The 25,358-nt window shown below is 38.4% G+C and overlaps 1 non-coding gene across 1 annotated transcript; it reads right to left on the bottom strand.

Annotated features, from left to right (window-relative positions):
- Positions 1-668: 668 nt before the first annotated feature.
- On the bottom strand, positions 669-742 carry TRNAT-AGU (transfer RNA threonine (anticodon AGU)). The gene has a single exon. It is a non-coding gene; the product is annotated as a tRNA-Thr (tRNA).
- Between the last annotated feature and the right edge of the window lie 24,616 nt (positions 743-25,358).

Here is a 25,358-nt window from a genome sequence, read left to right as displayed (position 1 = left end):
TGTCGGAAATGATTTTCAGTTAAATCTTACTCGGAGTCAACCCCTTACGCTGTGCGTGGGCTACGGAGGGTTGAGAGAGGGCAAGAGATTGACAACGGTGAGCGGGAGAGGGGGTCGGAGGGAGGGTACGACAAGGATAATGCGCACGGGGGAACAGGGTAAAAAATTCTCTCGCAAAGGTTTGTATAAATTAAGAAAAATTATCCGTCATAAAGATTCATCGTTTCAAAAAATGTGCGCTAATCCTTCCAGAAGGGGTGGAAAATTATCTCGTTTTTCTTCCTCCTTTTTTTTTTAACTCAAAAATATTTGGAAAGAGAAAAAAGACTCTCAGGAGACTATGAAGGTCTCGGAATTCTCGTTTTTCGCCTCGTGGTGTTAGCATCAGTCCTTTTTTTATGCGAGGCTTTTCTTTTCTGTACATGTACACGCAAATGCACCATCCTATAGGTGCTAGGATGTGTTTGCGTATAGTAGAACAATTAAAAGCAAATTGTTTGAACAAATTGAAATCAAAATTTCTTCAATTATACACGGTAAATTTAGATAAAAGAAACAGATGAAAAAATGTATCGCTTGGCAAAATATTCATTTTTGTTTTGTTCAGTATCCAGGTAAAATTTCATGAATTCTCCTGTATCGTTTTTTGCTTGAATTTAACTATAAAAAGGCACTGGTGAGATTCGAACTCACGATCTCCTGTTTACTAGACAGGCGCTTTAACCAACTAAGCCACAGCGCCGCACGAAAGTGTAGAGAAACTTTCGGCAATTTTGCAGGCAACTAAAAATAACTCTGACGAGAAACAATAATTTCTCAAGCATCTTATCATCAGATCTTTTCTTTTCCCCTTCTTCTCACTGTTCCGTGTAAATGACGCACATGCTCATTGATATCCAAGAATTACGGGCAAAGTTTCACTCATCAGGAGACTGTGTTGTCTGGGTTGAAATTACAACACAAAATGTTTCCAAAGTAAAAAATATAAGATTTAGTAAAATCTGTACCATGTTATTCTATTCGAACATGAAGTCAGAGCATAATCGCCGACAGATCATAGCCCGTAAACGCGGACCGCGATATGAAGCTAACAAAACTACAAATTATTTCTAAGAGAGTGTATACTGTGTATAGTAGTTTTTTCATAAAAAAAAATAAAATAAAAAAATATATTAAAGGTAGAATAAAAATGCCTCTTCCTCAGTTATTCAAGAAGGCAATCGTTCCAATTCCGGAGCTACCTCACGATTTGCGCTACTATAACAAACCGACGGCAAAACCGTAGGGATGCAGGGATAATTTAAGGGATCAACGAAATAAAACAGCGCTTTTCGGTGTATCGACTTTTCTAATTGATGCACCGGATGTTATGAAAAAACTCAGCAGATAAGAAACGTATTAATTTTTGTTCTCATGTTGTTGTTACAACATTGTCATATTTCAGTCAAAACTCCCAAACCACGTATTTCGTTCGCAAAGTTTAAAAATATCCGCTCCCAATTTATTAAAAGATAGCAAATTATCAATATTCCTCGAATTTTTTACAGACTTTTCTTCGTACAGAGAAGAAAAACTAGGGAAGTTTCAAGGAATCAACGTTGCGTAGTTTCTTCTTTAAAAGATAAAGTATAACAGGAATTCTGCGACGTAACAAAGCGAGGTGCGTGATTTGAAAGTTTCATCGTTGAAGTGCAACTTGATGAGGATGAGAATAAATGGATGCAAGTTACTTGATCATTACAAAGACATCACACGCATAACAATTAGGTTACGGGCCTGGAATCCTGGCTCAGGATCTTTGATGAACCCCAAAATCAGACCAAGACCGTTAGGTATATTAAAGATTTCCGAATGCGAGGGTGCCGGTGCAGAGCTACCATGCTAAGGAAGAACGCCGTATGAACCTTCAAGCGTTGCCAAATTTCCTTAGGTAATTCACGAATTTTCGGGGAAATTTGTAAATATTTTTCCTTCAATTTTTCAGATAATTTTGTACGTAATTTTCCCTAAATTTCCTGAAAATTTCTAGGAAAAATATCCATAGCTTTCCTCAAAAATAACCATTTTATCGAAGGAAATTTGGCAACTCTCGAATGCTCTTACGGCGTTCTTCCTTAGCACAGGAGAGAGGGTGGCTCAGCCTCCGGACCAGTGGATTATCTCCGAGTCATAGTCACCCTCTCAATGTCGAAATCTCCTCGAGTGGGAGAAAAATCCGTTGGCGATCGAGGAACGAGGAATGAGGAATGATGCGGGCCGAGCGAAAATAAGACGGCCGAGTATTTTGCATACGAATGCGCGTGGGGTGAGTGGCGGCGGCGACCTCGCGAACGCGAAAGGGCACGCGGTACAAAAGCCGCGACTCCGCCGTCTCCCACGACATCCAGGAGTCCGGGGGATGATATTGAGAAACGCACCCCTTCTCCACACCTGCACCCGTCAAGAGTTCAAAGGCGACTGACCTGTCTTTCCTGTTTTTGCAGTCGTGTATCAGTGTTGCCGAGTGGGATTTTTTCAAGTCGTGTCTGTCACCCATCTATGTAGCATCCAAGTGTCAATGGTTTTTCAATTGCATTGCAATGAATGACAAAATGAAAGGTCCCTTTGATCGATCGGCAGATAGGCAATATAAACGTAACTTCATCAACCTAACTTGTAGCTGCAATAAAATTGTACCATGAAATTCCAATATTTTGCAATTTGTACCACTTATTGGCGAGGTGTAATAAAAATACGGAGAAAATTGCGATTTAATGAATATACTTGCATTCTCTTTTACCATGTAATTCCAATAGTTTTCTTCAATTGGTCAATTAATGCCAATTTCGAACGATAAACAATTTGAGTTCAATGTATCAAGGAGATGAGCAATTTGCAATACATTTTTTCATTAGTTTTTACCTTTTATTGCAATAAATTTCATTAAATAGTGCCCCTTCAATCAGTAGATAGGCAACATACACGTCACTTTGATGCAGATGCAATAATTTTACCATGTAATTTCAATCTGTGCTACTTATTGGCACGGAATTCACTTACTTCATAAATTGATTATGCTCATCATCTAAATGTGTACATTTGCTATGAATATAATAGAGAAAAACACGCCGAAACTAAAATAAAGTTTTCATTGTTTTCTTACATTGAAATTCCAAGAATAAATTTGATAATATTGTCTTTCCCCAAAAACAGTCATCGCTATCGAAGAAATTCGAAAAATGCCTCACCCTTTCTGGTTCTTTTTTTAAAACTATTTTGTGCACAACTTGGCAAGCGTTCCGCGGATAAGATCCACTATCTGCGTCGCGGAATCCTGTTTTGGGTGACTTGATCAAGATCTCGCCCTCCTTACGCCCTCTTTCACCCCCTACTCCCTCACAGTGCGACCTTTGATATAAACTAGGATAATCGCGGGATGATCTCATGTAGGTAGCTTCTTGCTCCCTGCGTGATTTTTTTCAGTGTCAGTTGTTGTGTGGCTTGGTCTGGTTAAAGGTGAGTTCCGTGTCCTCCACTCGCTAATTTGTTGCTTTGCGTGTACATTTTTATTGTAATAATTGAAATTTCGGAGTCGTGTTCATCCCCTCCTTACCCAATTTTTTTTATTAGTGTAAATTTTTGGGCGATTTCTATAAAACTCCTCTTTGAAGCCATTCCCTATACATTGCTTTTTACAAACATGAACCATGATGTCGAATTCGTAAGTTCATATCATCTAATTGTTAAAGTTCTTTTACCTTTCTTCATTCGATATAAGAGACTGAATTTCCTATTCTGAATTTTTTTAGTAACGATTTCAAGAATTTAGTAAATCTAATTTTATGCACGAGGGCAGGACATAAAATGGAAGACATTAACGAATGATACACAGAAATTGTCTGTATTTCATGAAATTTCACGCGGTTGTAGACAGATGTGGCTGTAGGATTTTAATGAATACAAGGCATATAATTCAGAGGCAGGATATTCAAAATGCACTCAGAGACCTCAAAGAAAGTGTTTTGCATTTCATTCTCAATATTGCCTTTTTTTTCTTTCATTTGAAACATAGTGAATAACACGCGGAAAATGAACAAAATGACGTTTTGTAAAGGTAACATTGAACTAATATTAACCTGTATCTGGTGTGGGGCTGATGATATGCATTTTAAAACTATGATTTCGTCAAACCGAAAAAATTTGGACGACCCTCATGAGCGATTTCACGATTTTAAATTTCATAATTTTTTCTACCGTCAGTACGGAAGCATTGAATGAGCGATTAACAGATTTCGTATCGGTCCCTTTTCATGCATTCATTGACGTCAGGAAAGTTTCGCGTGTGTGCGCTTTTTCCCCCAATCGAGCGCTTTCGTCTTTCAAACGCAAAATCCCGACTTAGAGTGAACATCAATTCAGCAGTGCGATTCCCATTCAATTCGCCGCCAATCCCCGGCCGGGCTGCTTAAGTCTTCGGCCACCCGGAACTCCTCTAAAGCTGGATGTTCGAATTCAGCGGCGGAGATGAAGCAAGGAAATACGCGGTATTAACCCCCTCCCCGCCCCTCCCCCACATCCCTCGACCAATCGAACGAACAGACGTCAAGATCGGGCTCCGCAAATTCAAGTTCGAGAGGGTGGGGCGGAAAGGGGGGGGGGGGCGCAGTGGAGCAAAATAATAAAGCCTTAAACCCCAGCGAATGCCCACAATAAGTCGAAACCCGGTGCCGGGGCTGCGGGGCGAGCAGACCGAGCTCCAAAATAATGCGCCCCTCCCGCAGGCCGCCCCCCCGCCCCCTCCGTCGGTCTGCGAACGTCGCGGAAACGTCCGAAGAAGTTGCGCCATCAAAGCTTTCCCGGTGCACACTCAGCGGGATTCAATTTGTATGATCTCATTAAGCCGCGCTTGTTGCTAGATTCGTTCCTGTTCGCCTCTTTCGGGATGCGCCGGCCTCGGCGCCCCCCCCCCCCCGCCCCCGGAGCCCCTCCCGCGCAACCCCCCCCCCCCGCCCCCGGCGGGCTCCGGTCGAAATCCTCGTTCCGCTTCCTCGCGAAGTTTGAATTGATGAAGTCAGATTTGTGGACAGAATAGGATTCCGCGGTGGCTGCCTCGTTCATTTGCCGGGCGGAAATTCTCCATATTTAAGCAGTTTATATGGACGGGATTGGTTTCGTGCCCGACGCTCCGCGCCTCTCGAAGGCCTTAAAAGGCTCTTGGCTCGAGGACCGGCCTCAATGCCGCAGTAAACCTCTTGTTCCTAGCGCCCAGATTCGGATATTATCTGCTCCGCGAGTCCTCGCTCAATGGCGAAATAAATGTAGGGATGGAACTATAACCTCCTTCCCAAAGATAAAAGAGAAAACAAAGGAAAACCATTTACCAATATACATGATTATTTGAACCCGTCGAGTAGTCATCGAAATTAGCAAGATTAAAAATCCTGGAGAGGAGGCTATTCAACTTCGTCCTTCACTGGTAAAAAAAGTAACTTGGATCTACTAGAGTCCAGACTCTTAAAAACATTGACAAGAAAAAATACTCTTGATCCAAATGGAAATTCGTTTAAATCAAGAGCTTGGCTCTTCGATTCAAGGAAAAATCCGATTGAATCAAGAGTATTTTTTCTTGTCAATGTTTTTAAGAGTCTGGACTCCTGATTCACGCTAATTTTTTTTTTACCAGTGTTTAATTTATTCTCATCGGGCATTATTCCGAAAATTAAGGTCTCAATTGCTGTTCCAGAATTTATTGAGCTACTTAGAGGGAGGGGGCTCTGAGCTTGCCCCTGAGTGCTGTAAGGAGGAGAGGGCCAAGACCAGCCATATGCATCCAACATCAGAGAAAATGAACCATTTCAAAAGAATAATTTGTTCGGCTGTTTTTCCAACTTTGTTTTTTTTTTTTTTTTTTTTTTTTTTTTTTTTTTCATTTATTTATTGAGAAAGGGTCGAGTCAACTCTAGTCCGGAATTCTCCCATTTTTTCCCCGGCTCATTTTATCCCATTCGATTTTGCAGCCATAACAACAGTTTTCTAAAATCGTAAAATTAAGCCAAGAAAATCGGATAAAACCACCGATGGAACGGAAACAAAAATACTTTCCACGCACTTAAGTAGTGATTACCTCAAATTTGGCAGTGGGCACATTAAAATGACTTCAAAATTGCATTTCTCAATACGTATCGCCTGATGTTTACGTTACTCTCCAGTAATTTAAGTATGGGTTTTGAAAATCCCAAGAATTTTTAATCGTTAAATTTAACACGTCATAGAAACTGGAATAAATATTCAGACATTGAAGGTTTTGCAACGAGGAACATTTAATTATGCCTCACATTTGGCAAACACAATTGCAGCAAAAAATTGATGAGAATGATAAAAATATAGTCCTTCAGTTTATGATTCGGGAGTTTTCTTACGCAGTAGGCTTATCATCTTTGAATTCAGAGGAAATGCATGTAATATTTCACTTTTTACTTCACTGGAAAAAAAAAACACATTGGATCTAGAGTCCAGGCTCTTAAAAACATCGACAAGAAAAAATACTCTTGATTCGATCAGATTTAAGTTTAAATCAAGAACCAAGCCTCTTAATTTGAGCGGATTTCTTTTTGATTTAAGCTTAAATCTGATTGAATCAAGAGTCCTTTTTCTTGTCAATGTTTTCAAAAGTCTGGACTCTAGATCCAATGTGGTTTTTTTCCGATGATTCATTTTTAAATGAAAATATATGAACGATAGTGTTTCAGGTTTTTTATACAAGTTAATTTCATCTTTCTAGTCGCGAAGTGCGTTAGCCGATGAGCTTTCAAGTTCAGATGCATTTCATATCAGACACGACGCTAAAACAAACACTTTCATCAATCCTTGGCGAGCATTCTTTTTTAGTATCTCCGGTGCCGTTTCGGACCTGCTTAGCGCGGAGCGGGGGGTTCCTCGTTCCTCGTTCCGGCTTCGCAGACTTAAAACTTTGTAAAGGTTTAATTAAATTTGAAGGTCTGTACATTTGAGTTTATGGGGCTCTTAAATCTCAAGCCAAACCGTAAAACTTAATAATTACACGCGTGGAAATGTAATTACAGCATACCTTGAATCCTTTTTCTCATCAAGATTCCTCCTATCCTTATCAAATTTTTTAATGAAAAACTCCTCACCCGAACCTCGGAACCTCCGGTCGTTTTGTCAACGCCACTTTCCCGGAAGAGCAAGTCGCCCGGCAACATTCATTAAAGCTTTTCAACCCTCTTTTTTTCTCCTTCCCTTTCTTCGTTTTCCCTAATCAGATCGTTGATTTTTTTTGTTTCGTTCTTCTAAAATATCGCATTTGTGTTCTTCTTCCTCGCGTTGAACTTGATTGTAAAAACTAGGTAGGGCCTTTAGATAAAAGAAAAAACTTCGGAGCACAAGCGTTTTCAGGTTTCATATTAACTGGCAAGCTAGAAAGCTCGAGATCTTATACATTGAGATTATTTCTGCCGTGGTAAGGAAGAACGCCGTATGAACATCCGAGAGTTGCCAAATTTCCCTCGATAAAACATGTATTTTTGAAGACTACCATGCATATCATGCATATTTTTCTATGAAATTTTCAGATATTTTAGATTAAATTGTGTACAAATTTGTCTAAATTTTTTGGAAATAATATTCACAATTTTCTCAGTGAATTGGGTTTTTATCCAGGGAAACTTGGCAACGCCTGAAGGCTTATACGGCGTTTTTCCTTAGCACGGTAGATTTGTGAAATGGAGCGGGGAGAAGATTACCTAAAGTGAGGAGGTTGCATTTGATTTAACAATGTAACAGATCGCGAATAATTGGAATTTCATCGGAGAATGTATTGCGATTTTATCAACGGCGATATATTGGAATATTGTAGGATAAGAAATTGCGATAAAATTGCAAAAATGGTTAAAATTTGATATCAATTCGCGTTATTGTCGAACAAAAAATCGTGATTAATCGAGATGAATATTATTCAATTATTCGATATTATTGAGATAAAATTGGTATAAGATTGAGGATCATTGCTCAGATGATCCCAGGGATTTTATCGTGAAAACATCGCTACTCAATTTTTCCGTTGAAAAATGCTACGTAAACTTAAAGAGATTGACTTAGTTTTGAGGAAAGTGAGGGACGCCCTAATATTCGGTCACAAATCCTAAGACAATAATAGGTGATGAGGTGTTAGATTTATCCTAAACATTTTAGTCGCTCATTCTCTACCTCTTCTTCGCATTCAAGACTGGATTTTATTTTATCATTTTAACTTGTACATATGAAAAATTTCCTCGTTAGGTAAAGCAAAGATCGTAATTTTTGCGCTGGCAACATATGTGAGTGTTCCCATCGCAGTACATAAAATTAAATCTTAAAGTTTTTAGAATTCCCATCATTTTCCACTCGGTTACGTCAATTAATAGTCAATCACGCGGAAATAACATCAAATTGTAAATTAATTGAAGAACGAGAGCTATTTTTAGGTTTTTACTTATTAAGCAGCAGCAGCAGCGTTATTAAAAAAATTCCGTCCTGCTTGGGGGCAATTTGTCTCGATCCTACGTGCTTGTTTGGTAAAAGCTGTGAGGAAAAATAAGGCTGGCTGAGACGGAAAAAGAGAATTAATGAAGCGTATTGATAATGAGTTTGGAAATCAAGCATAATGTGGAAAGTTGAGCGAACCGTCTTTGCGAGATAGAGATTTTAGAGGAAAACTAACATAAACATAAAACTGCAGATATTTATAGATGCATTTTCGTCAAGAACAAAGAGCTCTAGGCCAATTTATTAAAGAATGTTTGATTTAAAAGGGATGTAAGAAAATACTGAGGTGTTCGTCTACTGGAGACTATTAACCAATTCTTCTGATGTGGGGACTGTCGCAATAGTGTTTTGGGTTTTATTGTCCATTATTTTTTTGTCCATTTTTTTTTTTAATTTAAATTTAAATTTTTACACGTACATACTCAATTAAATAAATAAATACGAAATGAGAGTCGTCGAATGTTACTTTAATCAAAGTTTGATTCATTAACGTAACTTGAAATAAAAGAAAATGACGAGGTACGTAACATTAATTTAAATATCGTCTAGTGAGAAGAGGGTATCGCCAATTTTTAACCCAGTGAATTCATCGATCAATCTCACTAAGTCTTCATTCTATGTTTTTATTTGTTGATTACTTTATTTTTACATACATAAAATCAATGATTTTTTATAATTAAAAATCTCTGATGAATATTATCATCTCAACAGATCTCCATAAATTTTATTTTCGAACATATATTTCTTTTCTTACAGTGTAACTGCAAAGCCTCCCTTTCTACGGAGCGGGCCATATGGACATGCCGCACAGTGGATCGAGTCAATTAGAGAGGTCGGAAATGAAATTTTCGACCAACACTGCAAATTTTGATGTGTATTTCGTTACATTTAAAATTTTAAGGGGTGCTTCTAGCGGAAAATTTCATGAAGAAACCAATGAAACCACTTTCAAAGCCTCAAAGTTGTGTATAAAGGGAGTTATAAGCTTTTGAAGTTTCCAAATTTTGTCCGACCTCTCGAATTGACTCGATCCACTGTGCGCCGGCCGTTCCGCGGAAGCTGAGAGTTGGCGCGGCAATGTGAATTGGGAGCTCCCCCGATGAAGGAGTCCCTCGAAACTTGTCGAAAGCCGGGCAACGAATGCTTCCTCCATTCTCTTTTCCTCCCTCTTCTCCACCGGCGCCAACCCCCTTTCGCCGACTGCGTACCCTCGCAGACCGCCAATGAGACGCTGCCTCTTTCCACTGCTCTTCTCTCACTGGTGATTTATGGATTTTTTGCCGCGGCTCTAGTTGCAAGCTGCACCGCCAGAGCCTAGCACTTGTCGGTCATGTACTTGACCGCCAACATTTGAGCAGCGTGTCGCGAATAGGAACCAAATTCTCGGGACAGAAGAGGTCTGTTCGCTGAAATTTGGCGGAAAAATGTGACATTTATTCTTATAAAATCCGCTTTTGCCGTCGAATCTCTCATTTCCAATAATTAGAGAAGTTATATTTTCTTGTTATCGGTTAAAAGAAAATTGAAGTTGGTCGAAATGATTAGCATTGGAAAAAAAACACACTGGATCTAGAGTCCAGACTCTTAAAAACATCGACAAGAAAAAATACTCTTGATTCAATCAGATTTAAGCTTAAATCAAGAACCAAGCCTCTTAATTTGAGCGGATTTCCTTTTGATTTAAGCTTAAATCTGATTGAATCAAAAGTCCTTTTTCTTGTCAATGTTTTCAAGAGTCTGGACTCTAGATCCACTGTGTTTTTTTTTTTTTTCAGTGAGGCATTTATCTTTTTTCTTAGTTAATTTTTTTCTGATGATTTAGGAAAAGGGCTAAGGTAAACCAAAGAATCACAGAATAAAACCATACATAATTAGTTGGTTCCGTTGTAATTATAGTAGAATGAAACTCAAATTATAATCAATAAGTTAGTGGGAAATGATTTAAACATTAATTTACACAGCTTTTTTTATACAGAACTTTACAAATTAACACTAACGAGCAGATCTTTGGTTTGTTGGTACACTTAGTTCCTCCTCGCTAAAAATCACCTATTGTGGCTCCATATAAAATATGGACACGCATTTATAGACGACTTTAAGCTCCAGCTGTAATTATCTGTTGAGTGATTCAAGGGACAACAGATAATTGAAGCGCCGAAATTTACTTCCTACTCAAAATTTCCTGCGAATTGCATTCAGCAAATCATCAGAGATACATAAATTAAATTAAAAAATGAGATATTTGCTTTTAATTTTCCATATCTATCATTCAACTTCTTGCTCCCAAAAAAACCACATTTGACGACTGTTTAGTAAACTATACCGTGAATTAATTTGAAACTGTGCGACACGTAATTAAAGTTCAGTCCCTCAAACGTTCCTTTTCTCTATCATTCACATTGGTTTTAGACTTTGAAAGAAAAAATGTTGCGTCTACGGTGAATGTCTTACCTTAGGGTACACCAACATTTATTCTTTAGTACCCAGTTAGATAGACAGTAATTTGTTGGAAAGCGAGATTATTGCATCGAGGAACATTGGAGAAATTGAGTTTATTCCCGAACCAAGCTATCTTGGAGAAATTTTCTTGAATCAATATTAGGAGTCCCTGCCTCTTAATTGGGTAGTTCTGAAACAGTCTTCCTGTCAAGAATGTAGTATGTTTCTTTTTATAGATGAGCAAACATTTGAGTAATATGTTTTTGCTTGTGACATAAATATATCAATAGCATTTTCAAGTATTTTCGTTTAAACGTCAGCCAATGGATGAGTAGACAAGACAAACGTGTGTTAAATTGTATTTGTTCAAATTATTTTAATAATTTTTTACAGATGAGCTGCATGTAGCTTTGCCATGATGGTTCTACGACGGCGGAATTTGACGAATCTTGCGAGTGCAGCATTGTTATCAGCTTTAAGAGTCATTTATTAATCCCAACGTAAGTCTATGTTTTGAAGTAAGGATGTTTTGTTGTTTGATACATTTATTTATAGGTGCCTTTACATATCTGGGCATTAAAACCTTAGAGTAGAGGTGATAATAAAAAAAAAAATCTTGAGAAAAACTGCATAAAAAACCTCATACATCGTGAGCAGCTTCCGAAAATCGCTGAAAATTTTTTTTTATAATTTCTCTGTTTTCCTTTTTGTCTCATTTCATGATGGAAAACATGTCAACTTTAAAGGGCACTTTTAGTTGAGGTCAATATATAGGTCTCTTTATTAAGGTCTGAATAAATAATACACAATGTAAAAAAAAAAGAAAAAAAAAGAAAGAAGCCTTATACATAGTAAATATATTATTCATTTTACGTCATACCTTCGGGGTAGGACACCATTTATTGATCACTTCTTCTGGAAGACAAGTCAGAGAAAACTTTCATTTGTTTTTGATCCTTTCAATTTTCTCTACACGACTCCACCAGACTCGCCTAAAGCAATAATCCGTCGATTTTATCCAGATTATTTCCATAGCTTTCAACTGCTGCTTTCAGCGTCAAATACAGGGCGCAGTTTATCGCACCAAACTTGCTCTGTTTATCTTGTTAACTGTAAAACATGGCGCGACGGTGCTCCGTGCAAAGCGGGTTGCATCCCAGCCTTCATTTGCATCGCTATCTTTGCCGTAGTTAAAGGAGTGCCCAATTAATTTCGCGTATTTTAAAGCCCCCGCGCATGGCCTTCCCGCTTGGGCTGCATTTCATCGGAAGTGAAAAGATTTAAGCCTTCGATAAATTTGCTCCTAATCTTGACGGATAACTTATGTATTGCCTGACTTTTTCCCTCGCTGTTTTCTCTGAGCATCAAAACAAATATTTTTTTAAACGCTTTCTCCCGGGCGCGATTGCAATAAAGTGGCCACCTTTCAGCGCGAAGATTTACGAGCTGCCTGGTTCAAAGTTACAAGGATCGGCTTATAAGCGGAAAAGTTCAATCCGAGTGAGAAAAAGCGGTCGGGTAATCGCAGTGGCGAGGATTAAAAATGCATCACCGTTTTCAAGTCGTCGCCCGGTCACCACCCCGATCGTTTGCTTTGAAAAAACTCGATGTTTTCGAAACACCGCTTAAAACCATAAATAAAGAGATACTGTATAGGTAGTTACAAAAATAAGTCATACCTCCCTGGATTTTATACCTTTAGATACAGGAAAAGTTTTAAAACCACTGAAGGAAGTGTTGACAAAATATATGTAACACTGGAAGAAGAAAAAAAAGAAAAAAAAGAAAAAAAAAAAAAAAAAACACATTGGATCTAGAGTCTAGACTCCTAGAAACATCGACAAGAAAAAATACTCTTGATTCAATCGGATTTTTGCTTAAATCAAGAACCAAGCCTCTTAATTTGAGCGGATTTCCTTTTGATTGAAGCAAAAATCTGATTGAATCAAGAGTATTTTTTCTTATTAATGTTTTCAAGAATCTGGACTCTGGATCCAATGTGTTTTTTTCCAGTGAATATATGTGTACCATTTCTTCTGCAAAGTTTTTTTTTTTAAAGTGTAAGTGAGTGGATTCTGATTTTTTCTTTTTTTTCGATGACCAAGAAAAATATACGCCCTAAGCTTCACCATGTGCAGCCTCAAATCCCAAGTAGATACTGAGATTGACAACAATGTACTATATTTTATTGATTTTATAGCATTTTTTATATTTTATTGTAAATCGCACAATGTATAACTCTTTTCAACCTTCCCCCATTCCCAGAGGCTACCACTGTTTTGACCCTAGAAACGCGCGCAGTATACCCCCGAAAATGAAGGCGTATTTTGTCACACAAAACATCTTCCAAAAAAGCAAACTGCCGAAGTAGTTTTGATATGCCTTTTTCTTGTCACCTCCCCTAAGAACAATAATTTCAATTTCAATATATCTCTCTTCCCTCCCCTATTTTTTTCCGAACGCCATTTTTATTCGTTGTTGATAATTCATATATGTATTTGGATGACAATCAGCAAGGAGATAATTTTATACTAATTTCGAGACATTTTTCATCACAATTCTTTTTACCTCACACGGTTTCATTTATTTGAAACAATTCAGCGAAAAAAGAAAAAAAAAACATTTCTTGCGCTCTCTCAGAAGACATACATCTTTCTTGTTTCCCGAAAGATTTGAAATTCAATCGCAGCGCATTTGATTTAACCTTCGGGGCAAAAATAAAATAATCAGAAGGTTTGCATTACGCTTGCAAAAAGCATGCGCAGGGGAAAATGATTAAATTAAATCTTGCCCTTCCCTCCTCATAAGCTAGAGTGAACGCTGAAGCTTAGAAGACATACGAAAATACAGGAAAGTTTGAGGGTTAAATAAGGGCGGAAAGGGTTCAGCTCTTGTGCCGTCTCTTGGCAAAAAAAGGAACAGTGGCGTGGCGTGAATTACGATGTATCGATTGTTCTGCCATTTAAACCTATGGTAAAGAATCGATTATTAAGGTGTTCGCTGCGTACACCCTGTTTATCGATCCAGCTCCATAGGTTTAAATGGCATAACAATCGATATATCGCAAAGCACGCCACGCCACTGAAAAGGAAACGGGCACCGGAGGAAATCAAGGGCTTCATTCATTTAATAGCGGAAGCTCCGCTTTTCTCCAACTAAAGTAAATAAAGGAAAAGTAATTGAACAAAAGTAAATTGAGCAGAGTATTTCTCATTTGAAGGTAGGGAAGGTTCGCGAAAAGGGGATAAATGGAAGCGCAATGAAAAGATCGACGAGGTATCCCTGAAGAAAAAACAAAAGCTCACCGCAGTTGTCACGTTTGGTTGTAAATAATGGGGTCTGCATCGTTCGGGGCTTTAATTCCAGCGCAGGAAACTCCGATTCTACTTTTGTAGCGGAGACGAGTACTGCAGTGGCGTGGCGTGAATTGCGATATATCGATTGTTATGCCATTTAAACCTATGGTAAAGAATCGATTATTAAGGTGTTCGCAGCGAACACCCTGTTTATCGATCTTTTTCCATAGGTTTAAATGGCATAACAATCGATATATCGCAAAGCACGCCACGCCACTGGAGTACTGCCGTCCGAAGGAAGAACGCCGTATGAACCTTCGTGCGTAGCCAAATTTTCTCTCGGTAAAATACAAATTTGCGGGAAACTTGTGAACTTTTACCGTCCAATTTCTCAAGGAATTTTCTTTGCAATTTGATCTGAAGTATCAGAGAAATTTAGGTAGAAATATTCATTATTTGCCTCAAAAATTAATGTTTAAGATGAGAAATTTGGCAACTCTCGAATGTTTATACGGCGTTTGTCTTTCACGGCAGAGTAGGGAAAAAAAAGAGACAGGAGGAAAGGCCACAGGTTTTTATTACGAGAAATGATTTTAGAGAATTCTTTTATGAGTTTCCAGATAGAGCTAAAACAGAAGTTTTGCTTTGCCTGGCTTCTAATGTAGCGCCAGTGATGCTTTGTTGCGGACACTTCGCCTAGTTTATTAGAATGAGAGGATTTTTTTCTGAAAACTTTAAGTCTCATATTTTTCATTTTCTTATTTTCCAGGGTGAGCTTTACTTATTGTAACAATATGGCTGACAGAATGACTCTAGTTGCCGTGAAAAGGAAGTGTTTCTACTCAACACAAGATTCTGGTGAACTGGATACATCGTTCTTGTAGAAACACCATAATGATCGTATTCGTAATGCCTCGTGTATACAAGATGTAATTTTGATACTGATACTGGATTCGCCTTAAATTATTCATGAGTCTTTTTTCTAAGTTCTGAGCTATGTGTTTAGCTATACCCTGGAGTAAACGTATCATTACTTAGTTTTATTTTTTTTCCACGATTCATTTTTCTGAGTGCAGTGTTATTGATATGATTCTACAGTCAACGAGATGGACTCTCCAATAATTTTCAGCCTTCAGTAATAATTCTTACAATTAGTTGTTCGAATGGGAATTGATGGATGTTGAAGGTACACGCATTTTGATTGTAGAGTCTTCCGCTGAATTCTATGGTAATCTAGTCGACAATGGTTATGATCAAGTTGAAAAATTGGTTTTTATATGACGATGGTTTGTAAAAAAAACTCTAAATTTGTGATGTTTCAAAGCCGTTTCCAATTCTTGCTTTTACAGGAGAGCGAAACAACTTCACCGCTCAACCCGTATTTACTCGAGACTTTTTTCTTCTTCTTCTTCTTTTGGTAAGTCCCAAGTCGGGTTAAATTGAACCGTATTTAAATAAATTGATTTTCATGGTTTTTGAAGTATAAGTTATATTATTTCTTTGTTTTTGAAGTTGAGGAAAAGTTTTTTTTTCTTTAATTTTCACCATTTCGGTAACATACTTCGCTTTCTCATTCCCTCTCTCTTCATTCTCCAGACGAGATAGTCGGATCAATTTGACCTGACTTGAAATTTCTGGGTGTAATCGTCAAAAAAAAAAAAGGAGAAAAAAATCCCTAACATGACACAACTCTCGCCAAAATACCGATTCTAAGACGCATGCTCTTTTCCAGCGCTTGAGAGACTTGTAATCGTGTTTTTTCTTTCTTTCTTTCTTTCTTTCTTTCTTTCAGACTGAGAATTGGTCACACAAATTTTTCCCATAGGTATTTGATGACCCAATCAAACCGTCCTGCTTGCACTTCTTGTCCAAATTCCCCCTTAACGGTAGATCACGTTCTTATAAGTTGCCCTCTTTATACAGATATCCGAAAACGGTTTTTTCCCTACCCCTTACCCTCTCTTAAAAATTTACTTCTGAATACTCATCCTGTGAAACTTTTTGAATTTATGCGCTCCACTAATCTCAAAATTTAACCATCCCCCTCAACCCTTTTGTATTTTTACTGATATTTCCATGTAAATTTATTACTGTTACTGCCCTCTTTAGAGGTGTAAATGGCCTTAGATGCTAAAGCACCGCTTTAAAATAAAATTATTTTACTACTACTACTACTACTTTCTTTCTTTCTTTCTTTCCTCCTTTCTAAAGCACCGCTTTAAAATAAAATTATTTTACTACTACTACTCTCTTTTTCTATGGCCATAGATGCTAAAGCACCGCTTTAAAATAAACTTATATTACTACTACTCTCTTTTTCTCTTTTTTCGAAATGTGCATCCACTACGACAACTTGTAATAAATAACATAGCGTATAAAGGCAAGACTTTCTTTTTCAATTTAATGTCTCTCTTTCTCTCTCTCTTCCTCACTTTCATTATTTTTTTAAAAATAAACTTATCTTACTACTACTACTCCCTTTCTTTCTCTCTTTCTTTCTTCAAAATGATCACTGATTTAAACACAAGCATATTTCAAGCAAACTGATCGATGATACGCCACGCCATCGCTCCGTGGCGCGATCGCGCGAGGCGTCGCAATGCTCCACTCAGCTCTCCCAATGAGGTGTCGCTAAAATTTAACAAAAAAAAATTAAAAATTGAGGCCCGATGAAAACTTTCCTATCTGAGGTGCGTTTATTACGCACCCTTAAAGTAACGATACAAATAAAACTTAAATAAAACCAACTCAACATTGAAACGGAGCAAGGAAAAGGACGCAGTGACGCACCTTCATGACGGCGCAGAGATATAACTATTCGTGCTTGATGGATGTCCGTGTTGCAGCTACAAAATTGAAGGCGCGATGGCGCGAGGCGTGAACTCTTAATGCTCCGCCATATGCTGCCAATTTCGACAGAACTATGATGTTGGAACTTCAAATAGGAAAAATTGCGAGTGGTTTAGTTAATGTTTGAGACATTGAAGGTCGTTCAACAGTATGACCCTGAATATTTGTAACCTAACCATAGCCGATAAGGATTTTAAATAGTGTTTGTTTTTTCTTTTTCTCACCGAACCACTTTTTCGAGCAACGAACTTCGAGCCACCAGGTTATACTTCTGGGTTTTGATTTAACATTTGTCTGAGGTGTTTTATTTAATCCTATCGCAGTTAGATCAATTTCAGGTCTACACGATCAAGCCAACATACCCTCCTGAATGGCATGATGTTGAAAAAGTCACAGTTCCTTTCCCGGTTGGCACTTTTGTGAGTGTTCCTCATCTGTTTTTACTTTATTTTTCTTTCTTTTTTTGGCTTTTTTGATGGTTGCTGTTTTTTCTTGATTTTTGTCGATTTGTTTGATTTTTGCTTTTGTTTGTTTCTTTTCGTTTCAACTTACTTTTTTTATTATTTCGTTTTTTTCATTTTCAGTTGATCTCCAAGAATCACTGTTCTTGACTCACGTGTATGAGAATTTTTAGCGGCGTTGCAACGCTGTTCGAAGTCCGGAGGGAGGGCGAGCGAAAAGCATTCAAAGTGCCTTACGAGCAGGCTGTAAGAAAGAAAAGCCCTGAAATCCGAGGGGATAAGGTTTAATGGTCCAGCCTGCGCGGGGGCCGGAAGCGGGTGTCTGGAAACGATAGCAGGCAAATTTAATCCACCCCTATTTTTGCAAAGACGACCTCAGTCGTACATCAATAAAATTCTTAAGTATTCGCTAGTCAGAGAAGAGGGTGGGCTTAGCGTCACCCCTTCGGCGCGGGCCATTTCCACCCCCTCGCACGGTGGCTTGCTTATTTTAAAAGAAGCGCCTGCAACCGAGAGGGCTCAGTTACCCAGACCGCCTTTTTTTCTCCCCTTTTATAACTTCACTTCCCTCCGCGCGTGTCCTCTGAAAAACCCCTCCTCTCCTCCTCGTGGCAAATGGTGTACACTCTAATAGCTGTTGGTTTGATGTTTTGATCGCTAATGTTCCTCCATCGTTTACCGCGTTATTATAAGCCACCCATCGAGCTTTAAGCTTTTCCGAACAATTCTACGAGTAGGCTGCTTCGGCATTCAATCAAAATGAAAGAAGAAAATCGAAATCATGCGATAATTTTTCCTTTTTTTTAAGAAGCTGTTTTCATACATGACGCATTGATTGAGAATATAGTTTGTCCAATCAATTCTATAATGGATCTCTCCGACCAGGAGTAGATCTGTTGCGATCATAAAGTAAAACAGGGATAAAGTCCTGCATCCGGGTACTAGAAAATCAAAGTTTATATAGCATTCCTTTTTTGTTTGCCCCGCAAAGTAACTTGTACGGTTTGCAAGAAACTTATGTTCATTGCAATTGAAAACAAGTGGCTTGATTTAAGAGGAAATAAAGGGAGATCTTGAATCTGCCCCGAAAAAGATTTCACATTTTCCTCATTAATCGAGAAAGAAATCCTTTTGTCGAGAGAAAATTATGTTTTTAAAAAAAGCTCTGCACAATGATTGAAATCACAACAGCTCTATACAGGATTTCGCCACGATTATGAAGATGCCTCAGGGATGCCACAGAATAAAATGCGACATTAGTTTATTTTAAATGTGAATCTTTGCGACACAATGCAGGTATTGAAATTGAAATTTTATTATTTAGTGTTATTATCTTGCGCAAGCAAATGGAAAGTAACATAGAAGAAACAATTCAATATGTATGAATATTTACCGGTAGATGTAATAACCGGTAATGTAAGGTATACCGGTATAAATACCGGTAGATATTTTATAGAAGTGAGGAGTCATTTTTTGTTCAATCTGATTTTGTCATTGGCAGGATTATAAACTAATTTTCGCTGTAACATTGAAAATATATGCATACATATCTCCATTAATTGGTTAAAAATTGCTAGAGTTTATCTGAGCAAGTGAGAGAAAAATATCATATTTTCCTTCCTACCTGCGATATATTTTAATTTTAACCAGTGCTCTTTCTTGTATCTTTTTCAATCGGCCCTTTCACGAAGGGATAGGTTACTTCAAATATTTTTTTCAAGATTTAAAGAGGAAAATTGCCTATCACTGTATTAATTTCTAAGTGGCAAATCGTGCAAAAAGTGGTCCACCGGTGCTAAATCTCCCTCTCAATTGCCTACTTCAATTCCATTTGAAAAATTACGGTTACAAGTTTAGTGCTCACAAGACATAGAATTGGGCACACAAATTTCTCCCATTGTTATTTAATGGCCCAATCAACTGCACCTACTGTAATTTTAGACAAAATTCTTCCTTGACAATCGAACTCTTTCTCTTAAAAATGTACTCCTGCATACCCATCCTGTAAAATTCCCGAATTCATGCGCATTCCTAAACTCAAATTCTTACCTCCTCCTCACCCTCCCTCCGCCACACACTGGAGATCCAGTGATGGGCTTTTCTCCACGTACTACTGTTAAGTATTCTACTAATATTCTCTTTCATTCTCTTCTTCTTCCTAACCTCTAGATTTTATGTTCTATATTTCCTTACGTCAGTTTACCAATTATGTAACGTATTCTGTATTTAAATTGCAGAAGTCTGAATGGCCGAAGTTGCCAAGGCACCTCTTTAAAACTGATATTACCACTACTTGCATTCTGTTATTTTCTACTAAGAATGCTTCAATTTTTTTCTTTTGTTTATGGTTTCATCGAGGATTTCCAATTTAGAGTATGTGGGTAAAACGTACATAAGCAAGATTACTGAGTTATTTTTTTCTTTTTACGCAACGACGAATTTTCTTTAACTTACTGCACAGCCTGCAGGGAATTAATTAAGTTTAGAAAACACATAGGAAGCGACTTGACTCTACAGCTTCCCCCAATTCGAATAATTAATATAAAAATTTCTCGAGCTCTGCATTCGCTCGGGCTGGCAGACTCGTACGAGGCGAATAAATTAATTCAAAAGGACGCGTACAAATGGAACGTGGACGTCCAAGGAGAAATCAATTTCTCGGCACACTTAAAAGTTCCCTTCTGGCGCCCCATTTCCTCCTCCCCTATTTAGGTTCCTCGGCGGACCATGCGTGTGCTTTATTGTTTCTACTCGTCTTCCTTCGCAGGATCGCAGGAGCTTTAAATATGCAAAGCTTTATTACACCCTCGCGGACGGGGGTGGCGCGGCGCGGACCCTTTCCTCCGAGCCGGAGCGCCTTTTATACACATTCATGGAGGAAAGAAAGCATCCCTTCTTTCCCTTCACCCTCCGCTCTCGGCCATTCCACCCTCGCATCTAACTCACCCTCTTGCAAATCGAATTATTACTTAGAAAGCAGCCCCTGCTCCCTCGCGACGCGGCGCGGCACTTGGGCGCCATCATGGATTTCCTCCCATCTTTCATCTAATGGAAACTTGGCCGCGGGTCGAGGCGAGGGGAAAAAGCCGAGCTGAGACCATTTTTGATCTTGATTACTTGCATTGTAAAGCGTATTGTTCTTGTTTAATTGCACAAGCGAAAGAAGGAGGGCTCGGCTCCTGCCACCCTGCCACTGCGCCACCTCTGTTGGAATAGTAATTAGTTCAGTTTGCTTTCCATAATCTCACCCTCCGAGAGGCAACTCCAGTTTTGGCAAGCAGTTCTGTTCTTTTCAGGCAAGGGTCGAGAAAATATCTTCTCGTTCACTGGAAAAACTCAAGGCCTACAGCTCCAACCGAGGCACAGTGGATCGAGCCAATAGGAGAGGTCGGACAAAATTTGGAAACTTTAAACGCTCACTGGAAAAAAAAACACATTGTATCTAGAGTCCAGACTCTTAAAAACATCGACAAGAAAAAGTACTCTTGATTCAATCAGAATCTAGCTTAAATAAAAAACCAAGCCTCTTAATTTAAGCGGATTTTGTTTTGATTCAAGCAAAAATCCGATTGAATCAAGAGTATTTTTTCTTGTCAATGTTTTCAAGAGTCTGGACTCTAGATCCAATGTGTTTTTTTTTTTCCAGTGCTTATAACTGCGTTCATACAAAACTTTGGGGTTCTATAAGTGATTCCATTGGTTTCCTTGTAAAATTTTCAACCAAAAGCACCCCTTTAAGCTAAAATTGTGATGAGATAAACGTAAAATTTTACAATTTTTGTCAAAAATTTCATGTCCGACTTCTACCATTGACTTGATCCACTGTGCGAGGGAACAAAAAAATCGAATCGTGTTAAATTTCTCGATACGAACGTAAGCTAATATCGTCACTCGTCACCTTCCGACTAAAGTATCACAAGCGCCATGCGGCGTTTCAAAATTTCCGCCACCATTTTCTTTTTTTACTGAGAAATTGTTGCGGTTGAATCTGTTTGAAAATTTCCCTGGAGTTCATCTGCAGCAAATAGAAAAGTCAGTGGAATTTTTCGACAGCTTCGTTGACCAATTTCTCTGTAAAAAAATAAAATGGCGGCGGAAATCTTGAAACGCCTCATATGGCGCTTGTGAAACTTTGGCCGGGAGGTGATGATATCGTAGGAAAGAACTCCTCGTGGCAACCATGTTTTCATTATATTTTTTTTTCTTCCAGATTCTCTTTCCTATCTCATTTTACACCTCTTTCTCCCAACGGGAGATCCCGGAGGGAGGCGAAAGACGCGAAATGAGAATGAAGACAACTGATTAATGTTCACACTTTGTATTAATATACAGAGAAGAACTCCAAAGCACATAAGCACAAATATGACAAAATATCATTAAACTTCCTAGAACAAAGACCCCTGAAAATGAGCGACGAAGATAATGAGGATTTTCCTCTGCTCCTCCTCCTGATGGGAGGTCTTTGCCGGGTCCCCTTCTGTGCCGTTAGTTTTTTCTGCTCGACGCTCTGACAGAAAGACTGATTAAAAATGAAACAATTTAGCGGAAACGCCCCCAAGACACAACACGCTCTAAATTAGTTCTTGCGCTATGTTATAGTTCATACACCAGCGTTGACCACGCATTGGAGATTTTTATGTTCGCTACATCGAGATCTAATGTCTCTTAGCCGAGACGAAATACATCCTTATTTGGATTATATTTTTCAGTAAGGAACCTACCTCTGGCTCTTTCCATAACAGCGTAGGGAGACCAATGGCATATGTTGTGTCTAAAATGAGCCAGAAATAGTGGTTCCTTATTGCAAAATGTAATCCTTGCGACGTGAAATATTATTATGATATCGTAACTAAAGTCAAGGGCCAAAAAATCGTAACTTCATTTTTCCAGTGGTGATTTTACAAGTTGGCAATACGTATTTTTCTCCATTTAAATCCATTAAAATATCAACTTTATCTGAGGCAAGCTGCCTCACCAGGAATCGATTGTTTTACATACGTTAACATGGAGGAAAAACAGTATTGCCAACTTTCAAGAATTTTAACTTTCGATTCTTAGGCATTTTGACTAAAATTCCACTGAGTTTTCGTCTAATCTCATTCAAAAATCAGGACGATTTTGGACAAACATCGCAAGGGTATGCTTTCGTAAAAAATCGAATTGTTTGAGTCAATATTGCAAACTCGGAATAGAGTTAATCCATCACTTCCCACATGTAGCTTCTTTAAGTTTGTTTATTCGTATAATTTTATGCCTAGCATAATCATAACTTGACGGGAAAAAAAGAAAAAAAGAAACGAAACTCGTCGAAATTTAAGTTGCTCGAGGACAAAGCAATTTCAGGCGGCTTTTGTGAATAACGTTCCTAATAAGATTAAAGGGGTCTATTTTCAGGCTGCATTACGTAAAACTGAACTAAATGCACCCGAGGAGTAATTAAATTCAAAGAGGGCACTCGTTGCGGTTTACCCTATAGTCTTTTTATTAATTTCATTCAGGCTAAGAGGATTTTTGATGAAATCTCAGTGACGCGACGCTCAAACCGCAATACTTCCTGGGTCTGCTCGAAAACACACCTTATGTCTGCCACCTTTTCGCACCGGTAACGCATCGAAGCGGCTAATTACAAAAAAAGATTAAAGTCTTTTCTCACTTGCATTTTGCATCAGAGGACTTTGAAAATTAGGCAGATTTTTGGCGTGGAGATAAAGATGCTGCTCTGGTGCTATTTTGGAATTTCCTCTAGCATGGTGATTACGGAGGAAAATAAATCTTTACCACGAGAAAATCGTTTTTATTACAAAGAATTGAGAGACGTATGAAATGAGGATAAAATTTCACTGCTTCAACAATTATTGAGGGGCCTGGTGCATGGACAAGGTGCGTATAAGTGCAGTTATTGCAATTTCCAGAAATACATGCTCAAAGTTTCTAAAGTGTATGAAGCCTTATGGCAGAGAGGAAGTTTAAACCCACTTTTTGATGCTTAAAAGCTAAATTTTAGAAGTGAATTTTTCACGGAATATACTCTAAAACTAGTTCTACCGGAGTTCATGAATATCTCAATATTTTCAAAAACTGCACTTATGCGCCTTGTCTTCCAAGCCCCCCAATATCTCTTGATTGTGATGGTTATAACTCCACTATGACGAGACGAAATCTAAATCACGACTTCGTACTGTATGATTGCAAACACTGGAAAAAAAAAAACACATTGGATCTAGAGTATACAGACTCTTAAAAACATCGACAAGAAAAAATGCTCTTTTTTCAATCAGATTTTTGGTTAGATCAAGAACCAAGCCTCTTAATTTGAGCGGATTTCCTTTTGATTTAAGCTTAAATCTGATTGAATCAAGAGTATTTTTTCTTGTCTATGTTTAAGAGTCTGTACTCTAATTGCAATGTGTTTTTTTTTTCCAGTGAAGTTCAGAAATTTAAAATTACCCCAACAATGAACAATCGGTGAAAATGATTATGCCCGTGGGTCCTGGGGGGAAGATTCCAAACAGTCTCATTTTCAAACAGAATGCCGGACGCAATATATAGCGCATATCAAAGGAGGCTGCTCGTCGTGGCCGTCAGTGCGATGACGCTGTGACGTCATTTTACGCGAGCCGTATTCATGAATGAAGCTGCAGTGACTGGCACCTGATTGGTTGAAATCCACACCTCAATTGGTTAGAGGGATTGTCCTCATCATAAGCAACTAATTCACGACCTCGGCACATGCAGAGGGGGTTCAGGGGTTATGAGGCTAGTGCTGCTTCACCTGTGTTATGGTACTTGACGAAACAAGTTTTCGTTACGCTAAGATTCCATTAAAATGATACTTCCGAGATCTGCTACACGGAGGAAAGGAGGAGACGATTGGATCTTCAAGGTGATTCAATGGACGCCATATTTTGTGTCAGAACGGCATGCGATATATCGCATCAATTGGTTCCATTTTTTCAGCTACTCGTCATTTTTCTCCAATTTTGAGATCGCAATTCTGTTGTCAGGAGACTAAAGCACTCACCTACCAATTTTAACAAATAAATTCAACGTAATAAAGGCGTGGTTTTTTTAGAGAGAAAATATCGCATTCGAGTGCAGTTTCGATATCAGTATCAAATGCGATGTTTTCTCTCTGAAAAAACCACGCCTTTATTACGTTGCATTTCCTTTTTAAAATTGGTAAGTGGGTGCTTTGGTCGCCTGACAACAGAATTGCGATTTCAAAATTGGAGAGAAATGACGAGTAGCTGAAAAAATGGAACCAATTGATGCGATATATCGCATGCCGTTCTGACGCAAAATATGGCGTCCATCGAATCACCTTAATGATTTTTGGAGGTGGGTGGGGGGGGGGGGAATTCTGCAACATTAACAACAACTTAATGTAAAGAAAAACTACAAAAAAAAAACAAACAAACAAAAAACCTCACCGAAAAAAAAAAAAATAAGTTGATTCAACAATCTGAATGTAAAAAAAGTATGTGAGCTCACAAAATGTTAAATTACCCGCTAAAGCGGTTAGTTTTACATCTTCGCATTGCTAAAGTAACTGCTGTAGCGGTTAATTCAACATTTTAAAAGTCCTCGTACACTTTTTTCGCATCCAGGATGTTAAATCAACTTCTTTTTTTTCTCGGTGTCAAATTGAAAACCGAGACATTTCAATACAAAATCCTCCATGTAAAAAATTAAATTAGCCAACTTTTGGCAATAGCTGATGTGGCTTGGTTCCTTTTCTGTATAACGCGGTTCACATATTATTTGCGTGGCAAAGGCAAAGAGACGCCTG

Source organism: Bemisia tabaci, chromosome 6, assembly GCF_918797505.1.
Source record: "Bemisia tabaci chromosome 6, PGI_BMITA_v3".
NCBI classification, from domain to species: Eukaryota; Metazoa; Arthropoda; class Insecta; order Hemiptera; family Aleyrodidae; genus Bemisia; species Bemisia tabaci.
The sequence above is the reverse complement of the archived record's forward strand: the minus strand, read 5'-3'. Positions and strand labels throughout refer to the sequence as shown.